This window comes from Perognathus longimembris, chromosome 15 (assembly GCF_023159225.1).
Source record: "Perognathus longimembris pacificus isolate PPM17 chromosome 15, ASM2315922v1, whole genome shotgun sequence".
NCBI classification, from domain to species: domain Eukaryota; kingdom Metazoa; phylum Chordata; class Mammalia; order Rodentia; family Heteromyidae; genus Perognathus; species Perognathus longimembris.
The window spans coordinates 44,752,724-44,767,768 of NC_063175.1; positions in this window are offsets into that span (position 1 = coordinate 44,752,724).

Genomic DNA, 15,045 nt, shown 5'->3' on the forward strand with positions numbered 1-15,045 from the left:
TGGTTGAAAAACTCTAGAAAAATACAAGTGGGCTTAGGAAAGGTTAAGCTAATATGAAGAAAGGACCAATGAGAGCCCTCGTTCCATCCTCTCCTCGCAACGCATTGCTCTGAAGACTCATTACCTGGTCTTTTGTCTTACAAACAAACCACAGGCTTTCAGTTTGGAAGCAAGTGCAAGACAATGTCCAAACACATATTTCTAACCTTTAACTATTTTCACAAGTGGGGCCTCCTTATGGAGCTATGTGAAAAAATGTATATTAAGAAGCTGGAATGGGCATTCACAGAATTTTCTGAGAGGGCCATATTTGTGAATTTCCTTGTTCATGCCCTCCCTCTGTCCCGCTTGCTCAATTTTTACAGGGTTGGCTCTTTGCCATCTTGCTTGTCAGAACGCTATAAAAACCAGTGGAGTGCATGAGATACAAATATTGGACTGTGAGCACACAAGTCCTTTCAGACTTTCAATTAATGGTCCCAGGTTATTGGGCAATATAATTGTCTGCATGGCTGTATTATACAATGCTGGTGCTGTGTGCCTACACCTCCTCATGACACAATCTTGGAAAAGCCAAGCCAGAAGGAAAAAAGAAGCAGCCAGTAGGTGTCACTGTGGTGCTTCTGTTGGATCAGATGCCCAGGCATCTGGGAGATGTGGACTTTTTATTTTGGGGTCAGTTGCCGGGAGAGAAATAAAGTGTCGTAGAAATACATCCAAACTCTTCACCAATCCGTATTCTATGCTTTTCGAAAATGATCCTAGCCTTTAACATCCGGACTTGTACTCTCATCTTTTTGAAATCGTGTTTTACTTAGGATGATGGACAAGTAGGAAATTTCGAGTTTGTAAAATGATCCCATGTTCAGAAGTCTGAGTTCAGGGGAAAGAGGTTTATTGCAAGGGGAGGTAGATGAGAGTTTCCTGTGCCCTGATTTTGGTTCCTAAATAGTAGAGGAAGTAGGCTCTGGAAGGCAACAAGCCATCCTGGAAAGATGTCTGCTTTGAGTGTCGACAAGAAGTTCTAGGGACCACCTAGAGTCTACTGCCCGCTCATGGTGGCTTGCACTTGGACCACGATTCAGTGTTCACTTCCCATTTAAAACTGGGATTCAAGGCAGATGGCACGATGCCCAATTATCCTTGTCTTTGAGAAGGGATTTTTCAATGTGTGCACATGGTAGCCTTGAACTATAATCCTCCTCATTTCAGTACCCCCAAGTAGCCAGGATTATCAGGGAGAGTCACTGGCAGCCAAGTGACATTCCTCAAGTCAAAGTAATCACTTCTATTGAATCCATAATAAAATTGCACAAATTGCCACTAAGTAGCTCACCATGAATATTAAGAATGGAGCAGCAAGTGTTGATGTCTTGGAAAAGAGGAGAGCAGAAACTGCTGTGGGAATCAACATAGCATGCGGCCATCAGAGGACTGAATTCAATCTAGTTCTGTGTGCTGTACCTGTTTTCAAAGTTCAAATAATAGGAAAAAGAAATTTTGAGAACCGAGGCTTGGAACACCAGGAGTAAACTGAAGAGAAGAAGACTCTCTAGGGAGGTAAAATTTGTAGTCACAGATTTCTTGATCACAACTGTGTGATGATCTTTTACGAACCTAAGCCCTTGTTGTCAGTTGCTTCCTAAGGATGGACATCTGAAAATGGATTTACAAAGTCAAGAAGCAAATAAAAGGGAGTGAATAAAATAAAGATTTAGTACAGGGGCAAATGTGTTGAAAATACTTGACAGGCACAGAAATATCACAATGAACCCTTTTGCACAAGTAATACACTCTAACAATGATATTAAAAAGAATGTTTCTGGGCTGGGAATATGGCCTAGTGGTAGAGTGCGTGCCTTGCATACATGAAGCTCTGGGTTCGATTCCCAAGCACCACATATATAGAAAACGCCAGAAGTGGTGCTGCGGCTCAAGTGGCAGAGTGCTAGCCTTGAGCAAAAAGAAGCTAGGGACAGTGCTCAGGCCCCGAGTCCAAGGCCCAGGACTGGCAAAAAAAAAAAAAAAAAATCAAAAAGAATGTTTCTTAGAGATCACACAGAAATCAAGAGGAAGAATCTCAGACCTTGGGCATGAGAGTAGTTTGTCAAACCCTAAGATTCAGAGCCAGAATTGAGAACATTAAGAAGAATTAAATTCAAATTGTGGCTAAATAAAAATACATAAATCATCCATCTGAGAGAAAGCACACACACAGTACAACTGCCTCCCAGGACTGGTTGCCTAGCAACCAACTAGGCAGAGAGAGGCAGGAAAGGTCCAAGCTCTGAAGGAAGCAGGTCAGAGGCAACTGAGTATCAAAGGAATTTCAACAAGAAGGAGCAAGCATTAGCATTTCTGAGGGATATAGTTCAACAAGAAAATCCCTGGGGTCTTAGAGGGAATTCAGTTGTTTCAGTCTGCTTCTTGTTGCTATAACAAAATTACTGAACTTGCCTGATGTACCATAAAAAGAAGAGGTTTATTTAGCTCACAGTTCTGGTGTCTGGAAAGCCCACAAATCATGCCCCATGGCCAAGGCCTGTGTTTGTGTCATATAATATGGCATCTGACTGAAGGCAAACATGGGAGGAAGACAGCAGAGAGTGAGAAGGGGAGGGGCAGAGATCAGCCTTTTATTTTTTTACACATCCTCTGGGTAACTATTACAGTCCTCCAAGGACTACATTGATCTCTATTGAAGGACCCCTCTTTTTGTGTGTATGTGTGTCAGTCTTGAATCTTGAATTCAGGGCCTGGGCAGAGTCCCTGAGCTTTTTTGTTCAAGAGTAGTACTTGTATTCCCAGAGCGAGAAGAATCCATTGAGGCACAACTTAAGGTGGGAAGGGGTTTTATTTACAAAGGGATTTTATTTACAACCTAAAACCCAGAAACAGTGCAGCCCTCCACATCCAAATGCTAGCCTGTGACTACCTTGTCCTGGCCTAGTTACCCAGAACCCAGACCTGAGACCTGTCCTGACCTGAACTCCACACCTTAATCTCCAACCACCTCAGCCTCCAAACCTCCAAACCTCCAGAGGAGCAAGTTTCCTTCCTGTAGGCCTCGCCTTTCCTCAAGCTTTAAGCCTCAAGCCTCCCCACAGACTTTAGGCTTCTCTGCAGGCCTCAGGCTCCGGACTCTCCCTCAGGCCTCAGGCTCCGGACTCCTCCTCAGGCCTCAGGCTCTACACTCCTCTTCAGGCCTCAGGCTTCTTTAGACTCTCTCTCTCAGGCCTGAGGCTTCCAACTCTCCCTCAGGCCTCAGGTTCCATCTTCCTGCCAGCCTGGTTCGGCTCCTCCTGCTCCTCCAGCTGGCTCCCTGCTCTGCTCCTCCCGCTGGCCCGGGTTCGGCTCCACTCAGCTTCACTCACCTCTACTCAGCTTCACTCACCTCCTCTTTCCTCCTCCTGCTCTTTTACTCTCTCCTCCCCTCTTCTCCTTCTCTCCCCCCGCCCCCCCCCCAACCCTGCTGCTCAGGCAGCCAGCCTATATATACACTCTGAAGCCCCCGTCCCCCTCCTATTGCCTGACCAATTTGGGGGGCCACCGTGGCTGTCCGGACCAATTAAAAGTGCCACAGTGGTTGTCTGCGGGGCAGGACTTCCTAGGCTGCCCCTCCCTTACTCCTGATGCATCCTAACGACACTCCTCCTAGGTCCTCGGCAGTGACACTGTGTGGGGTGGGATTTCCCTGCCCCGCTGGTTATTACAGTACTCTATTACTTGAACCATGGCTCTGCTTTTAGCTTTTTTTGGTGCTTAATTGGAGATAAGTGTCTCAGAGACTTTCCTACCCAGGCTGTCTTTGAACCTTGATCCTCAGATCTCAGCCTCCTGAGTGGCTAGGAGAGGATGCATCACCTTGTTACCATTATGTTGGAGACCCAGATTCCAGCTCATGAACTTGTAGGAGAGCAAACTCAACCACTTAAAAATCACAACAAAATCAACAGAAACTAATTAAAGAAAAATACCTAGCTGCTGAAACATCTCTCTGCTTTTCCAAGGAAGTTTTGCTTTTGGCAAAATTATGCTGTCATTTGTAAGATGCAATTGAGTTTGCCATATTATAAGGCCAAATTAAGAATGGGAAGACTCGGTGAGGAGACTTTGCTTTTAATTTAATTGAACATCTTACTCTGTGTCTAAAACACTGACCAATGGGGATGGGGTGTCCCTTGGTTCAATGTATAGCTCTGCAATAATAATAATAATAATAATAATAAATACTGAAAGAATAAGGTGAAAAAAGAGGATCACAGGCACACTGTTTTGCAATCTACTCAATAAAGATTTAATAGTTTCCCACTGTATTTAAGTGCAGCGAGTCATATAAAGAAACATGAGTCTCTGCCCCCAGGGTAATTGATCCATTTTCTAGAATATAAGGATAGGCTCACTCAGACAGACTAAAGAGATGAGGAAGGAGAAGAGAAGTGAACATTTACCAGTACTCTATATACTATGCTAATAGGATGGTAAATTTAGTTAAAAAATTACAAAGGTGGTAGATTATTAGTTAGTGCCCCAGGTGCCCCAAAGAACATCTTGCTGTGGAAGGCATTGTTGGTTTGGTGAGCTGAGAGCACACTAGGGAAAATGCAAGGCTGTTTCCAAAATCTCAGCTGCAGAGAACAGAGTGTCCATTTCCCTCCCTCCTAGGTCCTCACCAGGTGATCTGGGGAGATACAGGAGACCTAATTGGGAACTAGAGTTTCAGGTCTGCATACCCACAGTGACACAATTAGGTTTCTCTGGTTGGTTACTGCTGTGCCTCATTTGCATAGGAGTGACCAATCTGAGTACAGCTCAGAGCATGAAAACCACTAAGAGTCATCAGTACTGAGAAAGCAGACAGCAGCAGAGGCCTTGACCCAGAAAATATCTCTGAATAAAGTTCTTGACATTCTACCTCCATTGTCTGCGATGTCATTCATTGACTTTTTAAGACAAGAACCTGGGAAGTTTACAGAGGAGTTGTCACAGAGCTGCAGCAACAGTAGGCATTACCTACCATTGCTTCAACAATGGTGGACATTGCCTACCACTGAGCTCCAGCACTGGCAGGCATTGTCTGCTGCTGAACCACACTTACGAAGGTGTTGTGTACTGTAGGTGGCAACCCTAGCAGCCTCTGTTGGATGCAGAGCCAGTAAGCTGTAATACAAGCAGCTCTGCCCACTGAGAACAACTGCAGAAGATAATTCTATACCACTAAATAGTTTTTTATATGTCTTCATCATTGATCTTGATAATAATGCTCTTTATATCAATATTTCTCAGCCCTGATTTAGAACAGTGGACCTCTTTAGGAACCTGTTGTGACTTCTACAGAGAAGGGAAATCTTAATTTTGCTTACAAAAGTGAGGAGATTTGAGGAATAAGCTGATGTTCACTCACAATATTTAAGTTAAGTAATTCTGCTAGTATGTATGAGAAATTACTCCCTTTCATTAAGGAAAAAATTGAGCATTGGGCGTTTATCTGCTGAAGTGACTTTACAAAGTCTTATTTCAAAGCCCTTCTCTATATACAAGAGATCTCTAATTAGTATGCTCTAAAAGAAATTAAGGTATACATTTACAAAATTACCTGGCAGAATGTATTGGGAGAATTTGCAAGACTCTCTTTAGACTACAGTAGGAAGTTATTTCTGCCTCCCCAACAGATTACATCTTTTTGCTGGAGCGTTTCCCTATTAAATATTGATGTAAGATTTCTGGAAATTTTAATTAAAAGTTTCTTGAGGTCAGCAATTGTGTAGGCCTTTTTTATTCCAAGTAAAAGAAATCCATTCACATTAGCTCAGGCGAGCGGAACGATCAATTACTAAAAGAGTTTTGACAACAAAGAGGAAAAGGAATTTTGTAGACTATGTGAAAGGGGAAATGTGGGTAGCTCATCTGAAACAAAGAAAGGGAGAACTAAGGAGCAGACTAATGGCTCTGCTCTCATTCTCCTCCTTCTTGGAATTCCTTGGCTCCCATCTTGGCATCCCCTTCCAGATGGCCTCACACTTTGATCCTAATATCTCAGTTTTCCAAGTGCCAGCTGCTGGGATTATAGACATGTGCCAACACGCTCAGCCTCATTCTTGCTTCTTTTAGCATAGGTTGTACCATGGCCAAAAATGTCTCCCAACTTATTGTGTTGTTCATTTCCAGCAAGTAGGAACACCTGGTCTATAGCTTTTCAAATCTCTTAATTTTAAAATTGAACTCCAATTTCCTTGAAAAAGTCATTTGTTCATTATTGGTGAACCTTCAACTCTTGCCTGATCTGTAATTGTTGGGTGGGCAGGAATCGGTCAGTAAAACTGGGTGTGAGGGTCCATCCCCTGCATTCCTAGCAGACAGATGTCTTGAGTCCAAAGCGTTCAATAGAAATCCACATTGCAAACATTTCAGGTTTTGCTCACCAGGTGGAGTTTGTTTTAAGACTCAGTTTTCATTGTTTCATGCACGCAGTCAAACTCAATTCAGCAACAAACGAGAGTTTCTGGGTTTCAGTAAAACTATTCGTGGACACTGAAGTTGAGTTTCATAAGATGTCATACATCACGTTATACTATTCTTTTCCTTTCATTTTCGGAGCTACTGTGAAAATATAAAAATCATCCTTAGCTTTCAAGTTCCACAAATGCAAGCTTCAGGCTTGTTTGGGTCCACCCATCATGGTAGTATGCCAGTCATAGTAACATAAGAGTTGATTTCTTTTTAAAGTTTTTATTAATTTATTAAATCTATCTATCTATCTATCTATCTATCTATCTATCTATCTATCTATCTATCTACCTACCTACCTATCTATCTATCTATCTGGACTCAGAGCCTGAGGACTGTCCCTGGCTTCTTTTTGCTTAAGGCTAGCATTTTACCTCTTGAGCCACATTGTCACTTCCAGCTTTTTCTGTTTATTTGGTGCTGAGGAATCGAACCCAGGGCTTCGTGCTTGCTAGGCAAACATTCGACAGCTAAGCCACATTTCCAGCCCCCCTTTCAAAGTTTTTGAAGAGCTTTCTAAAACATCTGGTCACCTGGAAATCCATGCTTTCCTCATCTTGCAATAACCCTCATTTTAGCTACAGACTATCATAGAAAGAATGGGAGAACGGAAGGACCCAGACATGTTGTTAATTGTCTTGGCCAACAAGTAATACACATCACACATGATTGCTATAGTCTATTGGTCACAACTGGTCACATGATTCTAACCTAATTTCTTTGGAAGTGGAGTCATAGCTTGCCAGTAGAGGAGATGCATGTTGGACACTAAATTTATATTTATCACAATATCAAATCAATATGGGACAATTAGTTATCTTTGCTTAATTAACAAAAAAAATCACTTTTGAATTTCTATGTTTGGATGCACACAGAAAGGCAGAAAACTTTCTCCTAAAGACTATTACTGCATAAACTAAAGAATACAGATTTGCCACATTAACCTTAACTAAAGTTTAAGATTGGTTTAAATCATTTTCATTTCTTCAAATACTTAGTAGTTTAACCTGTGTTTAGTTTTATTCCTACACCTACATTTGCCCAAATCTGGACTGTGGTTTGTTACTGTCACAGAAAATGTCCTTGTATGCAAATCATTGAAATGTGTAGCAAATCTAAGTTTTCTATTAGTTGGGTTCAAATTATATCTTCTTATTTGGCTAAGCAAACTCAAATTTTAAATTTTCCTGGAAAATGGAATTTCTCAACAATGAAATCCTTCACCTCGAGCATGAATTGTCTCTAGCCTTTAAATCACACAGGCTATTTTCTTGCCATCACTAGTCATTATTGATTTCTCTATTTTATGCTGATATAAAAATATCATTCTCATCACTTACTACCAGTAGGTGCCTTACATTTTATCCAGATATTTTGTAGCAATACACAAATATTAAACAAGTAGCAGACATATAATTTTAACAGAAAACAGTTCTGAAAATGACTAGACAACTTTCTCCATGTATGAGCTTCACCGAACCATTGCTGAGGATCTACATGACAGAATTTATGAGAAAAGAAATAACCTGAAAGGAATATGGATCATCGTGCCAGGGGGATGGATGACTTAGTAGCTAAGCAACGTGCTGCAGAACCAGGGGCTGCAAATTGTAATTATGACATCATCTATCAGTTAGTGCTTTTCCAGCTGAAAGCTCAAAGTACACGTAGGCTAAAAACTTGGTCCCAAACCCAGTCATTCACCTTCTGTTCAGTCAGCTGAAAAAAAAATTGAGATGAAGTAATGGCATAGTAACAATTATACAGATAGCTGCAACATAGAAGAGAGCTGAAAAGAAATTAATTCAGGATGTGAGCAAGCCTGGTGACTCAGTATCAATATGAAAGAGACAAGAAGATACATAGGAGATACTAAAAAAATGCCTCTAATTCTCTGATTTCTAAAAATTCCCCCAAATTACTTCAGAATCTCTTTTCAAAGATGCCTAATGATGTGATTTCAGAAACTGTTAGCTTTCAAACATCTTGGTCTAATAGAAAGTAGTCTCAAGTTTCAAAAAGAATCCAACAGAGAATTCCTATTGAAGGCTAAATTAGGTCATTGTAGATTTCTTTGAGATAGAGACCTGCCAATGGAGAAAGTTATCCTAGAAAAATTAAAGACTGGTTTTAAATATGAAAGCAAATGGCTCTCATTTTAGAACATTTATGCTATACTCAAATGAAAAACTTTGAATTTAAAACACAAGCTACACAAACTAGATTTAAAATCTCTGTTGTTGATTGGCTCCATCCCTGAATTTTCTTTATTTCTTTGGCTAAAAAGTTGAGTTGAATATCTTTGTATATATTGTCTCCTTTTCAATGTTTAATCATAGTGAGCATGATGGAATATCTCAATTTTATCATTTATATACTGATCTAATGGATTACCTTTATTAAAATCAAGCTTCTGCCAAAATTAGATATTTTTCTATTTCTTTGCCAGAGAATACCTTGGTTCTTTTCATCACAGTGAGAAAAAGAATTAAAGCAATAGAAGACAGATAATCTTCAAAATCTAGTACATCTATTTGTTTTAAGAGTATAGGCCAAGATTTTTTAAAGATATTTCCTTCACTGGTTTTTGGTTTTGTTTTGATTTTTACTTAAAAGTTTGAAGTATCATGCACTTAATATTACTTTGGACTTGAGAGCTAAAACAGATTTCTTTTGAAAATAAAAGTAATTTATTACTATTATCTTTAAGTAGCTGTGCAAAGAAGTTGCCATTTCATAAAGCAGTTTTTGAGTATAGTGCCTCTTGATCGAAGTCACCCTTTCAACCTTCTCACCTTCCCTTCCCTCATCCAACCGTTCCTTTGCGTTCAGAGGAAGAACTGCAGTTTGTCTACTTCCCTAAAACTAAATCCCAGCAGGATCAGTCTACTTTTACAGCAATCCAAGAGGGTTTCGAGTCTGCTGTTATTTATCCCAGGATTTTGTCTTTTATCTAGGTGAGCTTGTATTCTATATATTACTGTATTTAGTAGGGAACTGTATCCCTTACAGGCATACAGGTACATATTTAAAATGATGCTACAGATTTGCATAGCATTTGATCCTCCTTTGTGGAATTATGAAGGTGATTTCCAGGGCAAGGCAACACATTTGATTCTCAATTCTTACCTCAACAGGGAGGTCTTCTCTGGGTCAACCTTCATAAAATAACATTTCTTTGCTATTACTTTTTGTTGTTCTGCTCCTGGGTCTTGAATGCAGGGCCTCAATGCTGTCTCTGAGTTTTTGTGCTGCAGGCTGGTGCTCTATCACTTGAGTCACATCTCAACTTTTGGCCTTTTGCTGGTCATTGGAGATAAGAGTCTCATGGACTTTCCTGCCCAGGCTGGCTTCAAACTGCAATTCTCAGGTTTCAGCCTCTTGTGTAGGATTATGGGCATGAGCCATTGGCATGTAGTTTTTTGTTATTTCCTACTCTGCTTTATTTTCTACACTGCTTATTGCCATCTGAAATATACATGTTTGCATATTTTTCAATTTATTTCCTATTTTTCCAGAGCAGAAGAATGTAAAATGATTTGCGAGTACAGACTTAGTTTATTGTTCAGACTGATGTTCAGTAGTAATAGTAGGTTCTTAAGTACTATTCATGAAATGAATGGATGAATGGATGGATGGTAGAATTTGGTAGAGTTCAAAAGCGCACACTATGCTGTTGGGGCTCTTGTCTGTGGGTAAGAATGGTTCATAAAATGGCACAGTAGTAGAGGAGGTTGGCTTCTTAAGACGTAGATAATCAAGGGTAAATGTGTATTTGATGTGTATCGTTAGGGTTTGTGTCAGAAATGTTATATGTTTTACTTAGAAATTATCTTTTTTTACACACCTCAGATGCTACATTGGGACATTTAAAATTTTATTTCCTAGTAATGGACATCCACTGGTGGTTAATAAACAGAGAGAATATTGAAAAAAATAGATTTATTTAGATGCAATTGATAATATACGGTTAAGACTGGAGATATAGAACATTAAAGAGATGAAGAACACCTATGGGCTATTTCAATGAGAGTCAACTAGAAAGGCAGAAATATTTTTAAAGGAGAATAAATGCAAAAAATATTATAGGCAGAAACCAAGCAAGTCAATATAACTTCTTTCTAAACCCTTAGGAGAATAATGGAACACATATTCTATGAGACACTGAACATATTTAATTTTATGACACTTTACAATCATCTTTTAATAGGTTGGAGTAATAAAAGAAATTCTAGAAAATAAAACTGACATAGAATCAAACAATTTTCCTAGCCTGCATCAGGGATTTCAAAGTACTGTTTATAGTCTTCACATTTTATTTAATCAAAATAAATACACAGCCAGATGATAAGTTCCCTATAGCTGATGGATTGGCAAATTGTCATCTAAACAGGACTGGATTTCCTATGATGTGGGTGTTTTTGAAAGATGGATAGGATAAAACTTAAAAATCTCTTGAGCTTTATGAAATATAAATAAAAATGTCAGCAAGCATTAGAAAGAAAAGGAAACAAGAAGAACAAGGAAAGAAATCTTTGATTGTTTTGGTGAAGTTCATCTTTCCTCATATTTCTGTTTGTATGCCAAGAAAATGAGAATGAGGAAGTTTATGATGCAAATAAATGAGATAAGGAACTTTGCTATTGACACCAGCAAAGTCTTAACCTTCAGTTTAACCCTGAAGCTGTGTCCGTCTTATCCTTTGCGTATTATTTTGTGTTCTATGTTATGGTGAGCCCATCTTCTCAGTTGTCAGGATAATAAGCATTCATCTAAAAAGACTATAATGAATTATTTGTTTTATGAACTCATCTGTGCTTTCTACCTATGCCTCTTCACTGTAGTTACCAGTTTTATGATTAAGCATTAATACATTATGATTAATGTATTTCATTTAGAAATCTTGTGGAGTTAGTTATTGTGGGACTGAAATATCCACAGCAATATCATGTCCTAAGAAAGTTTTCATTGTAAAATTCTACTGGTTAATGTACATACATAAAAAGGAAGCCAGGAAATTTGAGGGGATCAATGTGATGGGAATAGATTGGGGGGGGATGATGGTAGGGGTGGCATTGATCAAGGTGCATTGTTTATGTTGAATTGAAACTCCTTTGTACAACTATTTAAAGATAATTTTTAAAAGTTAAAAAATCCTATTGCATAGTACTCTGATGTTTCTGGTGTTTTTTTTTTTTTAAAAATTACTCTATACATGACATTTTACTCATTGTTTCTATTTTTATTGCTCTTTCAAAAATTAGACAAGATAGACTACTGTAAAGCATCTTTGTCAACCTGGAATAAATAAGCAGATTTCTCAGCTAAGGCACCAAAAATATTAAATCTAAAAGGAAAAAAAAAGATAAATTGAAAAATAGTAAACTAAAAACATATTCAAGTAAGATGGTGACCACCAGGTTGGGTACAAAGTAGTTAAGAAGAATATCCAAAAACAACCCACAGAATGAGAATAGATCCAATATAATCACATTCACATAAATAGAACTTTTTTTTTAATGCTAGAAACCTCATTTTTCTATTGAACAATTTGAAGAGACACTTCACAAAAGAGGATATCTAAAGGATTTTTAAACCTACACAAAGTGTTCAGTTATATCTATTTTTAATATTTAAGTTAAACCCTGATGATAATCATAAAAAATTCACCAAAATGAGCAAATGAAAAAGACTGATTTTTTTTTCCTGTTGGGATCCTCATTTATCTAAATGAGCATTAGACAGAAGAGGAACTGAATTATCACATGCCACAGGTAGAAGTGGAAATTCAGAAAACCTTAAAGGTCATTTGGCAGCCTCTTCTAAAGGACATTTGCAAAGCCTTCAGTCAGAGGCTCCATTGTGGGTGTAGACCTCACAGAACTGTTACCTGTAGGAGGAGGACAGGAAGAGACTGTCCACGTAAACCATAAGGAGGCTGAAGGAGGGACCCATGCAGGGGACTGGAGGAATGCATCTTGAGATGTTCACACAGTGGACAGAGGGGAGATGAAAAATCTGAAACTATTAAAAAAAAAAGACTCAAAATTATAATTTTGAGCAAAGTGGCCAAACAAAAAAATTTACAGTGTATACATCCTTTAAAATTGAATAACTAAGTAGGCAAAAATAATATTTATGGTCAGATAACAGGAGAAAGATGACCTTTTAAGAGGCGAAAGGGTTGTTTCTAGTTAGTGGAACATCTTTTCATTGGCCTTCTTGTAGCATCTTTGAAATTTTTGCTGTTTATCTAGTGTAGCCATCTTTTCTGTTAGGTGATTTATTATTATTTGTCTTGACTTGATCATTTTTACTATTATTTATGGATGTCCCTCTTTACTCTGGTACATGGTCCATGTTTAAATTGTTATATACTTAAAAATATTTTATCAGTTTTATAGCCCCCATATTATTGTGTAGAGAAACCATTAAAATTTCATCATCGCTTTTTATTCACTATTGTATTTTTACATAATACAACTCTTCCCCAAAAGGAAGACTGAGTATGACAGTGCTACGAGTGAATAGTTATTTCCCCCGCTATTATTAATTGTTGGATTGACAGTAGGATTGAACCTGGGACATCATGTATGCTAAACTACCCCTGAACTATATACCCTGCCCTCTGTTGACTTTAGCTCTACCTTTACACAAATGATATTTGTTTGTTTTATGCTTCATGGTTCCATGCTGAAATGTATACATTACAGGCCAATATAACACTTTGAAAAGATATGCTAATATTTTTTTCAAATTTACTTTATTGCTTTAGATGTGATTTGTAGCAAGGTTACCTTTACATACACCAGGTAATGCGTACATTTCCTTCTGCATAGTGTCATCTGTTCCCTAATGCTAATTTTTAACATCCTTAATATCCCATCTGAACTTTAGTGGCTTGTTTTCCCTTTGTTGTTTGTTTCATATTCAACAAACATTATAACCACAAGATATCTATGTTGACTTGTTTTGTCTCCTATGAGACACGATGAGATGATAGTAACTTGTGTGTATGCATGTGACTTCCATATGTTTTAAGATTTGTTTGTGCTCCTGACACTAGAAAATAAAGGTTAAATACCATTTTTAAAGTTAAACTTCAGATGAATAGAGTATAATCAAAATTTAAAAAGTAATACTGGTGAGACTAGAACTAATCATGGAAAATAAGAGCTAATGTCATTGTATAAAGCTTTTGTTTTAAATACATATGCATGCATGCTTGTATGGGTGTTATAATTTGATATATATTTGAAGTACATACAATTATATATAAGTTGTGTGTGTGTGTGTGTGTGTGTGTGTGTGTGTCTGCAAAAGGCTTGGAAAACTCATTCTTTAGCCTTCATCCTTTTGCCTAATTAACCTTCCCATCTTTTAAATGTCATCTCAAATATCACATCTTAAGGAACGCCAACTTAGTCAAATGAATGTAGATTTGGTTCTTTTGTCAGTTGTCTTTAAGATTTTGTTTCTTTTATTTTCAAATTTTTACCTCCCTGCCTAATGGAAATCTCATATTAATAGTTGATTAAGGTTTGTATTCCCTAGCCCTATGAGCGCCATAAAAATAAACTGTCCCTGTTAATCATTGTATCCCCAGGTACAATGCCTGAAGCAAAGTAAGTAACTGAAAAGTATGCGTTTAATAAATGAAACAGTGCTCCTCTGGAGTCTTCTCTTGTGATTGTATTTTATTGCTACCAGCCGTAGTGGAACCCCCTGACCGAATGTATGATCCGAAGGCATCTTGTCCACCAACACAACTGAATACAGATGGAAGAGAAATTATTGACAACTTGTCAATAATTGAAAACAACTAGGAAACCTTTGAAACTCCTTCCAGCCCAAGGTAAAGTGAGAATTATTTTAATAATTATCTTTAGTTGAGCTTCTTTATATGAATATCATATACACTACATAACAGAAATATAAAATAGAAGTTTGGGGAGGCTAAGCATCCACTCCAATGTCTTACAAAGGCAAGAGCAGGTTTCTCTGTTAACAGAAAGCAATACATATTTACTACACAGCTTCAAGCAGTAACTTTGAAATTACTAAAATTCAGAAGAATTCAGAACAAATCAATACTTTGAACAGGGTATCCAGCGAGAACAAGGAAGTGTTTTAGCAAGCATCTTAACTAATCAGTGCTCTATAACCACACCAAGTTCATTTGTCTGTCACAACTAATAATAATTCCCATCAATACGGAGTTCTCTCAGAACCCTCCTGCATCTGATAGGAGTAACTTTGCTACGATGTGAGTCATGTAAATCCCACTGACTGCAACTAATTCAGCCATCTCTGCCTTCTCTTATTTTCACTTTCGTAGATTTTAAAGAATATATTTCTAAGAGACTCTCAAGTTGGCCAGTGCCTGGTAGTATGAAGTCATGTTGTGTGTCATCTCCTTCAGTCTGGTTCGTTTATTGTGAATCTGTCTTACCTGAGTTCCACTCAACCTGTAGCCAGGGGCTCTCCAGGCTATGCGATGATAAGCACTTGTTATGGGATGCCACAGTATCAGTGTCT